Below are 14,216 nucleotides of genomic sequence, written 5' to 3'. Positions count from 1 at the left end.
GGCAATTGGCTCAAGCTGTGATGAGCAGCGACTGGTTGCTCAAAGTTCAGAAACCTGGGTGGAACAAAGCCGGGAGGAGCGGAAAGCTTCCTAGTTCCGGTTTGCGCAGCCACCGTGAGGCCCGCAACCAAAGTCGCCTCACTCCCATTTTTCCTATTTCGTAAGCCGACCTTGGAGGGTTAGTTGCTGCTTATTTTCCCAAATTTGATAAATTCCTCTTAAAGGATAATTGACAGTGTCTGCAGTCCAGATGCTTCTCTGAAACATGATGGTCGCCCATCACTAGTTAAGTAATGCAGATGTCATTGCCTGTCTTAAATGAACCTAGGGAAATGCCCCATAGTTCTGCTCCGGGGTGAGCGACGACGCTACATCGCTTTTTGTTTGAGCTAAGCACGACTTTCGGAGGACGGATGAAATTTTGTCCTTTCAGGGACAACGATAATTAAGACCCAGAAAATATCTGATCATATTAAAGGCGATTGTTTCCACAAGGAAGAGCATTATTTTGGATAACCTTTTTCATTCGACCATTAGAATGTTAAGAAAATTGCCCTTTGGTAATTGTATATTTATTCAGCTTGATAAAACACTGCCTACAGAATGGATAATAGAATAGAAACTACCTTGTCTAAAAATTACTCATATAAGTTTTGGTTTAGTAGCCTGTATATCTAAGTATTCAATATATAACTGGTGATTTTGAAAAATCCTAGAGATTGGTTATTGAAAACAAAGAAAAGGCCCAGCTCTGGGCTTGTGTGAGAGTTTAATAAGTGAGAGTTTAATAATTGTGTGTATTTTTTTCAATTCAGTTCTTGACAGTAATCGAATTGGGTGTTTTGCAAGACACTACGGTGCTTGGAACAAGACTTGTCATATGGGTGACTAATGGTCATTCTTTATGTTTAAGAGGCAGGAAGATAACAAGAAAGGGAAGTTCACAGATAATTACCACTTCCTTAAATACTCCTACACTGCTATAGGAGATGAAGAGATAGTAACAGTCCTGCAAAGGTGAACTCCACAGTGGAGTTCTTGAAAATTCTGAATCTTGTCTTCAGTTCTTTCCCATGGCCCCCAAACCCAAGTTTACAACAGTACAAACACATGTATAGAAACTTTCCTGTTTCCAGAGTTCTTTTCTATATCTATTATCTCATGTCATTTTCAAAAAGCCTCCTAGGAAGTAGAGAGAAAAGCTATTTTTCTCCTTATTTTATAAACAAATGAATCAGATTGATTTTTAAAAAGTTCTCACAGCAAGTAAAAACTTGGAACTAGACATAGGTTCAGTGTTCGTTAAATATTTTTTGCCCAACGCTTATAGGAAGAAATCACATTTTCTATGGCAACCCAGTCTATATATGGTTGCTTTGTATATGTTGACTTCAACATATGTTGAGGCTCTGACTCTATTTTCCTATTAAGAAATTGTATTAAAAAAAAAACTCACTAAGTTATCCAAGGTTCCATTAGGGTAAGAACACAGTGTTTGGAAGCATTCATACGTGAATCTCGTGTGTTACTGATACTTACCCTACAGGATTCTAGTGGAGTTCAAATAAGTTAACATAAAGTACAGTACTTTATCAGCTACTCAACTCTGTATAAATTATAATTATTCTAATAATTAGCTACTAGTCTGGTACTGTGGTAAAGTAAGTGATTTTGTATAATTGCAGTTTTAAAAAATGCCTTTCCTTGGAAGAGTTTAAAATGTTATATATGTGGAGCATCTTAGTTTCATTCTGCCTTCTTACCTGTTGAAATGGTATTTAAAAAAAAAAATACTCAATGTTTTGAGCACTTACTATTATAGGCAAACATTCTGCTTAGTGATTCACATACCATACAGTTCCTTTTATCCTCTCAATAACCTTAAGCAATAGATTTAATTGAGGTCTCTAGTACATGAATGACTGCTGAATTGCTTTGGCGTTTGTTTCCCCCCCCCCCCCTTGGGGCAAAAAAGGAAAGCTAAACCAGTTCTAAATCTGTGAAAATCCAAAAAGATCAAAACTCTAACTATTCATAACACCTCCTAGTCTTCACAACTCCAACAGTATTCATAACACCACCCTCTCATACTGTTAGGTAACTTAAATGACAAATTAGCAGGCAATAGAGTGCTGCAGTTAAAGGAAGAAGTTTTAATTCCTGCCAAGATTTTTATAAGTTATGTGACATCTGATTAATTACTTCCCTTTTTCTGAGGTCTCAGTTATGTCATCTATAAAATGGATATAATAGCAGCTTGGTTGAGTGAGATATTTAAAAAGTATAGAGTGTAACATCTTACATACAAATTATATATAATGAATGATAGCTATTACTATAGATGAGCCAGTAATCAGTAAAGGGTCTATGCTTGCAAGGCTCTGGCTCTAGAATCCTAGTGGATTTAGAATGAAAGGCCACCATACTTAGCAATTGCACAATACTTAGCAATTACACAAGCCAGTGAAGAACAATCCCTTTTCTTTTTCCTGTTACTCTAAAGAATATTGAGGAAGAACATACAGAAATGATTGCTAGACTTTGCTAAAGGAGGTACTTCAAATAGTTTCCCTGTCATTCTGGGATAGAAGCCTTCACACTTGGCTCTGAAGTCTGATTTAGAAAGTTGGGGGGAGTTAAATGTTAGATTGTCCAACCACATCTCATCTTTTTTTTTTTTTTTTTAAGTAATGAATCTATGAATTCTAAGTAATGAGTATATTTACCTAGAATATGTAAAATGATTCAGCAGGGCAAATAATAAAAAGGCACAGCCTTTATTTAGTCCTACTTTTGAACATTTACAATTTTTATGTCTTATTTCCAGCAGCTATATATGGAAACTGTTAGCTTCTCATTTTGCAAGAGGAGGGCACACCTATTCTGTTCCCAGCTGTCTATTACTACTCCCCAACTTTTCTTATCTGCACATTTACTTTCCCAGTGTTGGGACTGATAATATTTACCTCCAATTTTTTAACTGTGGTATTTTCTGTGCTTTGTCTGTTGGTTGATTCTGAAAGCTGAAAGTCAGCAAATAGCATTTACATCCTTGTGACTAACTATAGTGGCCTTCCTCAGCATGATGCTGCTTATTAGACTATCTGGGACACACTGACCAGAGAAAATCATTGTTGTCTCAAAGCTATTCATCATTGCCCTTTATGAAGTCTGAGTCAGCACAGTGTTAGAGCAAAAACTCTGAAGTTAGGTTGGAATCCCAGCTCTGTCAATTTGTAGATGTGTGAATTTGGACAAGTCATTTAAACCCTTTGTGCCTCAGTTTTCTTATCCATAAAATATTAATAACTGTCTTATAGGATTGTCAAGAGTTAGCATTTATCAAGTATTTAGAACAATGCCTGATACATGGTAAGTGCTAAATGAATTAAAAAAAAAAAATGAATGTCTTTATGCATTCATCTAAGAGGAAAATCTGGAAGTAGTCAACTCTGTAAAAGGTTGTTCCGACAAAGTTATTCTGTGCCATGGCCCCTCGTTTTCCTTAGAACATTTTGCAGCCCTTGTAAGATTGTGGTTTAAGGTACCTAAGTTTAAATGTCCCCATTTTCTCTATTTAGAATCGAACAAAGATACGATTAAGCTTTTCTGTAGTGTAATTTTTTCTAATAATCTACTTTATACCACATTTTCTCATTTTGCAGATTAGGGTAACGGAGTAAGGTCAATATTACAAACTGTGCTGCAATGTAAAATGCACAACTGTCTTTCTTAAAAGGTGAAGATCCATTTAGAAATCTCAAGTAATTAAGTTTATTTATTAATTCAGTAATTCATTTACTGAAAAACAATTTTATATAATTTCTTGGTTTAGTTTTGAATTCCTTTCTGATTTAAACGTAAACATAACTTATCCATAAAAAAGAAAATGAGCCTTTCTCTAAATAAAAGGATAAGAAAAAATGTTGTTATTTTACTATGGAAAGGCTGAAAGGAATTCTTCCTTTTCTTTATTCCCTCAAGAAACTTTTAGTGTCTTTGTTCTTGCCAACAAAATATTATTAAGAGATTACTATCAATTCTACTTAAGTCAGTTTAACAACTGTTAATACATCTTCTTTGTGCAAGACATCTCAAGGAATATGAAGTACAGTTTTCTGCTGCTTAAAATGTTGTTAGGTGATTTCGTCATTGTGCAAACATCACAGAGAACACTTACACAAACCTGGATGGCAGAGCTGGATGGCAGAGCCAATTAGTCCTAGGCTACAAGCCTGTGTAGCACGTTACTGTATAAAACAACACAAGATTAAATCAAGCACTAAAGAGGAAATTTGGGGAATTTCATTAAAAACTAATCAGCTTTCTGCTTCTGTAAATATGCTTGCTTTCTGCAAATATGTTTACTGCATACAAGAGCTCATGCAAAAGCTCCCTTTCACTTTGCTCAACTTGCAAATGTAACTATTTGTGCCTTTGCTCCACAAATGTAACTGTTTGTACCCTAGCAGCTCCAGCCTCATGTATCACTTTGTACTCCAGCAGTTTCCCTCCCTGTAGCAATTTGTTCACTGGTTACCCATAGCAACTCCTGCCCTTCTGTATGTTACTACTTGAAATCAGCATAGCAACTCCTGCTGTCCGTAACAGTTTGTGTTCAAACCGACCAATCAGCTTGTACAGAATTTTCCTATAAAAGGAAAGTGTCAGCACAGCCCACAGCCCAGATCTTCAGAGCCCTAGCTTGGCTGGGATCATGTGTAATAAGTTTTGAATTCTCCTCACTGCTTGGTTTTTCGTTGGACTGGGTTTTTGGAGCTTTTTGGGTATTTTTGCACAACAGCACAACAGAAAATGATGCAATTAAGAGACAGTAAACATGAGATGTACAGGGTGAGATGTGCAAGATGTATGGGGCTGCTGCCAGTAATACAACATACTGTTTTTTTATAAGTAGAAAGAGTATACTCTAAAATAACAATAAAGAGTATAGAATAGTAAATAAATAAAACGGTAACATTTATTATCAAGTATTTACTGTATGTAATTGTATTGGCAATGCAATAGGTTTATTTACACCAGCATCACTGCAAACATGAGGAATGAGTTGTGCTACAATGTTTAGGACAGCTATGATGAGATTTTATGTTGTGTATATTTTACTACAATAAAAAAATTTTTTAAGACAGCTATGATGTTACTAGGTGATAGGAATTTCAGATCTGTTATAATCTTATGAGATCACTGTCTTATATTTAGTCTGTTGTTGATCAAAATGTTAGGCAGCATGTGATCGTGGAGAAAAAGACATCTACCTCTTTAGGATCCTATAATCTAAGAGAGCACAGACCAATAAATTACCCTGGGGAAACAAACAAATATTTGAATAAAAACTGAACCCCAAAAGTTCTATGGGCATATAGAGGAGACAGAGATTTATTTCAGTGGTTAGGAATGCCTTACTAGAGGATTGAATTTGTGTCCTGAGGATGGGCAAGATTCTAACAAGCAGAGTAGGGCACTGGGGAGGGGCATTTTAACCATGCTCATAAATCCAACTAGTTAAAAAAAAAAAAAAAAAAACTGCATTGGTCCATATAAGAAGAGTCTTCATTTTCAAATAGTGAATTCTATTTCGTTTAAGATTATTAAGCTTTTTAAAATTCATTCAATATTATCAAGATTACTTGCTTCATCAACAACAGCAGACTGAAAAAACTTCTGTCCAGTTGGGAAAGAAAGTGTATTGATATTTCAATCTGGAGTTTTTAAAAACCGTGCGTTATTATTAGTGTGTCAGGGAATGGATTTTGTTGTGAAATCAATTTAGAAGGTCATACTAACATTTAAAAATATAATATGTAAAATATTTATAGAAAATACCATAAGGTACTGTTCAGGGTAAATATTCTGGTGAAACTTTTGTATCAGTTTTATATAGGTAGATGGAGTAGAGGAGAGAGAGAGAGGGAAGGAGGGACGGAAGGAGGGAGGGAAGGAAAAAGGGAAGGATAGAAGGCACCTGTTTGTACTGGTAACTTGAAAGGCAGCAGAGTAAAGTGCTAATAGACTGAAGCCAGATTGCCTGAAGTTGAAATATGGGCAAGTTATGTAACTATTTGTTTCCTCATCCTTAAGAGGAAGATAATTAGAGTGCTATCTTATTGTGATTATTGTAAAGATTAAATGAAATAATGTTTATAAAATGTTCTTAACAGGGCTTGGTACATGGCAAGCTATGCACATGTGACCAAAGAGTTTCAGGCAAAATTTTTCGAAAGTCACTATTCTACTTGTCACTGGAGGGCAACCGAGTCAGGGGCTCGTGCTGCCTGTGCCTCTCAGCCAATAGACTGACACAGGACTTGGGCTATTTAGAATAAGCGTTTGTTGTCAGAGTATCGGTGATTTGAGAAGGCAGTTCGAAAACTGCCTTGCTTTCTCAGTCTGGCTTAGGGTATCTAAAGGAAATTCTGAACATTATTCCAGGGGCTACATGATGGTTCCAGGGGGTCTGTTGTGTTTCACAGAGCCATTCCTCTGGCAACATGGTCCTCCAGTGGCGTCAGCAACCCAGGAACAAAGATGGGAGTAGTCTAGAAAGAATGCTAGACCAGAAGGATTGAGATCAGTAAGCATAAAGGTATAAGTTTCGAGGCAACTTTCTATGCCAGGGGCCGTTCCAAGCTCTGGGTCAACGCTGGGGACAATCTCTTGTTAAGCTACAGGGTAAGAAAAAGTGAAGCTGAGAATGCTGTGAGGCCTCCACTACAGGGGTACCAATTGGGCCCTTCTTCATAGTCAACTCTGATTTAATCAAAACACTTCTTTGTTTCTGAAGCATTTAAAGGAAGCTAAGTCTCATTTTATTGTACCACCCATGGATCTAGTGACACTATTAGCCAAACTTCATTTAACCAGATGTTTTAATTATTTCCTTTTGGATATTATACTAGGCTGTTTCAAACCAATACAACTATTTTTGAGCATCTTCTCTGTGCCAGGCACATACTTCTCTTTTTAAAGACTCCTCTATTTCTAACTCCTTCACTGAATCCTCTTTTGCCTCTATTTCAATTCAATTCAGCAAGCATTTGTTGAGTTTCTATATATGTGCCAGTTGCTGGGCAAAGTGGTAGGTGTGGCAATGTTAATACTCAGAAGAAGCAAACAGTCCAATGGGTAAAACACACATAAAATGATGATGAATGCAGAATGGTGTGGAAAATTTTATGAGTGATAATGACTAAGGCCAATGAAGGCTCCAAGAAAAGAGTAATCACTTCTGTCTGTGCAGGTTTGGGCAAACTTAAGTAGGAGGTAATGGCATGCATGCACAGGAAGAGAAGGGAGAGCACTAATAGCACATGGTACAGGGTATGCAAGGACAAGGTAGGTAGGACTTGACATGTTTTGGAAAGTGCATAAGATCTTAAGGGGGAAAGGTGGGAGAGAAGACTGAGAAGGTAGACTGAGGTCAAGTCTTGTAGGGTTTTCTATGTTAGAGACTAAAATGTAATATCATCCATTTGGAGATCAGGAGTATTTGTACATTTTAAACAGTAGGTTGATGTGGTTGAATCCTTCATTCACTCATCTAACAAATTACTACACACTTCCCTTGTGCCAATGATTGTGATAGGTCCTAGGTTTTGAAGGGCAGTGTGACATGGTAGCGGAGGTTAAGGGCACTGGTTTTGGAGCCACATTTTCAGGATTTGAATTCTGTCTCCATTGTTACTAGCTTCATGACTTTGGACAAGTTAGTTAAACCCTCTGTACCACATTTTCCTCACCTATAAAATACTGATAAGAATAGAATCTAATTTTTAGGATTGCTGTGAAGATAAATCTAGTGCTATACAGAAAACACTTAGACCAGTTTGCTATCATTATTATTGTTACAATTTTGAATAAAATCCCTCTGTCCTTTTGACTCTTATACCCTAGTGGGGAAAGTCGAAAATGAAGTAATAACCCATATACATATAATTACAAATTTGCTATTATAATAATTCTATGGAAGAGTCAGAGGGGTGCTTTAACAGAGAATATCAGAGAAGTGGGAAGGGTGCCTTCTTTCTTTAGGGTAGCCAGAGGATGTGATATTGAATCTGAAGTTTGAAGAATCTGTCAAACCCTCTCTTCTTTAGACATTTAACCTTAGCCCATAAATTCATTTTGTACCCCTTTCTGATGGTGTTTTAGTCCATTCAGGTTGCTATAACAGAATACCATAGACTGGGTGGCTTATAAATAACAGATATTTATTTCGCACAGTTCTGGAAGCTAGTTAGTCTGAGATCAAGGTGCCAGCAGATTTCATATCCGGTGAGAACTTGCTTCCTGGTTCATAGATGACTGTCTTCTCCTTGTGTCCTCAAATGGCAGAATGGATGAGGGAGCTCTCTGGGGTCTATTTTGTAAGGGCACTGACCCCATTCATGAAGGCTCTGCTTTATGACCTAATCACCTCCAAATACAATCACATTGGGGATTGAGTTTAAACATAGTAATGTAGGAGCACTCAAAATTCAAATATTCAGTTTACAGCAGAGTGACTCACAGATGTACTGCTCTGGCTTTGATCTTTCTCCTGAACTTTATACTTCATATTCAAATTTCTGTTACACATTTATACATTAAGTTCTCTCACAACCACAAGCTCAGTATATCTAATTAAACACTACCTTCTTTTTTTAAAAAAACTCTTCTTCTTAAAGACAATAAGGAAAATACCACTCTGACAATTTATTTTCTTTCATATTTTTGCATTAACTCTAACTGAATAAAGCCACAACAACATGTACACTATGGAAGAAAATGGAAAGACAAAGTCATCTCGTTTAAAAACTACTACTTTGTCAAAAGGTTAATTTCATTATATAGTTATAGGAGGCCTGCATTATAGGAGTGGAGAAGAGGAGGCAGCTTAATGTAATGTAGTGTCTTTAAAATACTTTATGTTAGTTTCCACAGAGAGAAATATCTTTTACACTGAAGATCAACACATATATGCAGATGCAAAGGGCCTGAGGCAGGATGTGTCCGGCATGTTTGAGGGAAACACATGTGGCATTTAAAGTCATATTGACCTGCACCTACTGGTCACTGAGCCTAGGACAAATAACTCTCAGCTGATGACCTTGTCTCAACTGACAGACATAGAAGCAATTGCAAGGAATGTCTTCATCCTCCCGCAACCAAATCCATCAGACTCTGCACCTGACCCCAAGCTTTCTGCCTCCTCTTCTGTTCCTACAGACGGAGTGTTCCTGCGCCTACTTCATTGTCAGGAAACTCTTCTACTGGGCACTGGATCCTGCTGCTCTTGCCCAATGAAGAAAAAGTTTTCTGCTACTCTCTTATGTGAAGTAATTGAGGTTCTGTGAATGAAGCAGACAACACACACATACGCACAGATTAGCAAGAGAAAAGACAAGAGTTCACAGAAAAATGTGATTCAAACGGGCTTTGCCTAGTACAATAACAGCATTGTGACTCACTTGCTTTACTGACCCTTATCCTTCTGCCTTTGTGTGCCTACTCCCTTAGGACGTAAGGTTGAACCAAATCTTTTAAGAATAAAGTCTCAAGTCTATGATCAAGAGGACAATAAGTTCTGGTTATACTAAGGATAACATCTTGGCATTCCAAGTGTTTCAACCCTGGGCCCATCAAGGTGGAACCACCCCACCGACCATGGGACTAGACGGGATGACACTGTGGCTGATTCCAGAACCAGACACAATGTTCAGTTACCCCAGTCCCAACTAATCAGTAGCACCCATGACCCCAACAACATTAGTTTCCATGGATAATGATTTTCCCTATATGATTTATCCCTTAGAGACACCGGGGGAGCCAGGTCTTTGAGCCTTAGCTCACTCCTGTCTCTGGGATTTGCAACACTCTAAAATAAACTGTTACTTTCTTTGCTTGCAAAACCGGTATGTATCTCATTGGACTTAGATACTCACAGACCCACCCCTTTGTTTCAGTAACAGATCCTGGGCCTCAAGAATGGAAACTAGTTTCTGTTTTGGCCTACGTTTAATCAGGATAGGAAAAGCTTGATGGCATGAATGGGGAATCCTATCTGTGTTTTCTTCAGAGGGAAGAATATCAAGGCTGTTCTCCAGAATTGGTAGACAATGTCTATATGGAATTGATTTGGGCTCAGGGGAAAAATATGGCCTAGAGTTCCCCCACCCTGTCATAGGGAGTACCATATTCTCTATATAGTCCTTGCTCTTAAACTCAGTATCTGGAGTTTTATTTTCCCATGTGCAAGTATGGCACCTTTAACTTTTCTCCTTGTTAAACTTAAATGTCCCGCTTTTGACATTGTTTCACAGTAATCCTAGCCGTAAAGCTATAAAGGAATTCTAGACTTCTGACAGGCTTTAAGTGCTCCATACATATTCTCAATAAATATTCCAGTGGTTGGGGACCATTGGACTACCAAAGATTTGACTTCTGAAACCTGCATTAAGACTGGCTATTAAAGAGATTTACATTTGAAAAGGGCATACAGATTCTGAAAGTGGAAGGGGAGGTTTTTTCATAGGGAAAACTAAACCTCTTTTAATTTACCCATTTAATTTGTATTTGCACAGTGGTATAGGTCAAGTGGCTGAATCCATGAACTAGCAGTCTGCCAAATCTCTTTAGCTAGTTATATATAAATATGGGATAGTCAACTATATTTAGATCATTTTTTTTTGTACCAGAAGGAAATGATGTCCTTTAGGAATATTACTGTATTTAGGAATGCAGCTTCCTTGTGTGCATACCCATGATTGCCTAAGTGCCCACTCTAATTAGTTGTGGCATTTTATAGTTTTACCAGTATTTTGTATTGACTTTTTCCCCTCCACTTCTGTTCACTTTAGGTGAAAGTGATCTGTTTCCTTTAATAAATTAACTCTTAAAAACAAACAACAAACAAATAAGATATTGCATTCAACATAGAAGATGCCCTACTTGAGCTAGTAACAAATGAAATGCACGTACACTCCAATAGACAGGAGAAATGGAAGGCCGCAAGATGGGGATGGGAACTCATAATTATGGAAGCATGTACAAATGTTGCAGAAAAATCTGATGGACAAGAAACCAAGCACCTCTTGGAGAGCTGGAGAACTCAAGTTTATTACGCCGGCAGTCCCAGAAGAACTAGTGCGCTGAGGATCTGGGCCCTGAGCTCAAGGGTAACCTTGCTTTTATAGAGCTTATCCACACAGTTACAATTGGCCAGTTGGCAGGGGCTGATTGGTTAATTGTCCTCAGGTGGTTACAGAGCACAGGAGTTGCTATGAGTTAAAGGCAGTTACAGAGAGAGGGATTTTTCGAACAGAAATTTAGGCAATACATCCGTTATCTAGACAGAATAAGCAAAAAGGAAGACGATTCTCTAGTTAATATTGAAGTCATCCTTTCCTTCAGCCTATGTGGCAAGCATATCTACAGAAGCAGAACAGAGAACTGATTATAAGGTTAGCTTTTCTAATGAAAATATCTCTTCACAGACAGCTCTTATAGTCCTCCTTGCAGCGCTACTAATGTATTCAGTAGTTTCAATTTCATGCAAACCCAAGTTTCTAACTTCTTTCTTTAGCAATGAATATTGATAAGAGGTTATTAATGCAACCTTATGGAACTCACTAAAAGAAAAAAAATTACTGACATAAAATGTGGAAAGAAAATGTATTTTGTTCTTCGACTGTTAAATAAGCTTACTTCATTTCTTCCACAAAACAACTCTAACAATGAAAACTTTGGAAAACATTTCTTTTCTTTTATTTCCTTTTTAATTAATTAATTAATTAATTAATTATGGTGACATTGGTTAACAGAATCCAATAAGTTTCAGGTGTACAATTCAATAGTAAGGCGTCCGTATATTGGATTGTGTTTACCTTTTTCTTTTTCAAAAAATTGGAATTATTTTTTCTAATTTTCATTTCAATTAGAGTTGACATTAAATATTACTTTATATTAGTTTCAGGTATATAGCACTGTTAAATAATTTGCTCAAATTACATGAGATAATACTTTTGAAATGTTTTTAAATTTTTAAAAAATATCCTGTGTACCTTATTGCCCTGGGACACCCTGTCCATTGGCATAATGGTTTCAGTGTTTCTGGAGGAAGAACAGATATAAATTAGAACAAAGAAAGGACTGTCACATGGGATTTCTGAGTCTCTAGCACAGGACTTTGTCCAATGAAAAAGGCTTTTAAAATTTCCTCAATATGCATTAACTTATTAACAAAACTTGTGAGTATGAAGTCTCTTCTGATTGAAAGAACATGAAAAGTAAACAAAATCCTTGCCATAAAGGAAGAGAAAGAAGGAAGTTGGCTACTTCTGACATAGATTGTGAAAAGGAAGACAGAGATAACGGTAGTGGAGGAGAGTATTCAACCCGGTTCCTCGACTTTCCATTTCAACCCTTGCTCATTATTGCTGTTTATCTAGTTCCCATGTTTAGAATACCTATGTCTCTATGTTGTGAGAAACAGAGTTTAGAGTTTGGAGTTTGGAGTATTAATGGCTTGCCATTGTACTTGAGATAAACTCCTAATTCCTTACCATGGCCTAGAAGACTTTATATGATTTGGCTCTTATGTTAAGATTTTTATATAAAATAAACCCACTGTAGTAGTTTAGCCAAAGAGGGGCTTATTTTTTTCATTAGTTCAGAAGGAGGCTATTCAGGACTGTTGCAAGTTCTTGAAGAAGTCATAAAAGACTCAGGCTTTTTCTTTCACCTTATTCTGCCATCCAGGTGGCTTTTGTCTTTATGGTTTCAAGATAGCTGCTCCTTCTCTAGGGATTGTGGCCTTTTTCCGAACAGGAATAAAGGAGGCAAGGAAAATGGCAAAAGGGTTAATAATTGCTGCCAAATGAGCCAGTCTTTTTTCAACTGGAAAATAAAAGCCTTTCCAGAGACCCATACTGTAGTAGGCTTCTGCTTTCATCTATTTTGGCCAGGAAAGGTCAGTTGGCCCCTTTAGATGTAAGGAGCATAGGGAGATAAATTTTTGAATGGACACATTTCTATATATGACATGGAAGAAGGGAGAATGGGTAAGTGGGTATTAAGAAGCAGCAAATTTGTTCACCAAGCTTCATCAAGGATCAGGATTCTCCCAGCTAACTGCTATGCTTTAGCACATCGACCTTTCTGTTCCTTTATTATGGTCAGTCTCTTCCCTACCTCAGAGAATTTGCACTTACAGTCTTCTCTGTCCAAAGTGTTGTTTCTCCAGTTTATCCAATGGCTGGCTGGCTGCTTCGTGTCCTTAGGTATCTCTCAAATGAGACCTCCTCAGAAAAGCCTTCTCAGACACTTATCATCTAAAGAAGTCACTCCTGCTTCAATTATTTTCCATGGAAAGTAGTCTATTTTCTTCATAGCACTTCTCCTAATCTGCAATTCCTAGTTTACTTATTTATAGTTTATTTGTCTCCGCTAGAAAATAAGCTTCACAAGTGCAGGACCTTATCTATCTGTGACAACATAGATGGATATCGAGATAATCGTGCTAAGCGAAATAAGCCAGACAGAAAAAGTTGAAAATCATATACCACTTACATGTGGGATATAAATCTAAAAGCAACAAAGGACAAACAAACTCATGGACATGGACTATAGACTAGTGGTGACCAAAGGGGAGGGGGGAGTAGGGAGACAGAAGGAGTAAAGGGGGGGTCAATAAAAAAAGTATGTACATTAAAAATGTTGATATATCACAATATATACATTTATTTCTCAGCATCTTTTGCCTGTCTCACCAACTAAGATGCCCTTAGAGTTGGTATGTGGTTTCTAAATAAAAAAATAAAATAAAAAACAAAAGCCGCATTTAAATTTTTGATGACACTTATTTAATTTGGGATGTAGCTAAATGGACAGTTACATAAAACTGTATATATTTAAGAAAGCATTTTGGTTTTGCCCAAGAGTGGGCTGCAGCACACTGTGTACTCACAAGGTAAGTTCTAGGAGAACAGTTCCTGAGAGGAAGAACCTGGGACACTTGGCTGTCTGAGCCAATTGTGGTGTAGTCCCATGGCCATGGAATTGGTTTCGTTTGCATAGTTGTGTAGGTCTTTAAACTAAGTACTCTCCAACCTCCCTTAAGAAATGTAGAGTTAGAAGAGTAAGGCTTGAAGAACTTTCTATGAGCACTTCTTTCTGTTTCTCCCATTCTTTGATCAGAGATTTTGAGACTCACTGCCTTA

This window comes from Rousettus aegyptiacus, unplaced genomic scaffold, assembly GCF_014176215.1.
Source record: "Rousettus aegyptiacus isolate mRouAeg1 unplaced genomic scaffold, mRouAeg1.p scaffold_m13_p_10, whole genome shotgun sequence".
Taxonomy (NCBI): Eukaryota; Metazoa; Chordata; class Mammalia; order Chiroptera; family Pteropodidae; genus Rousettus; species Rousettus aegyptiacus.
The sequence above is the reverse complement of the archived record's forward strand: the minus strand, read 5'-3'. Positions refer to the sequence as shown.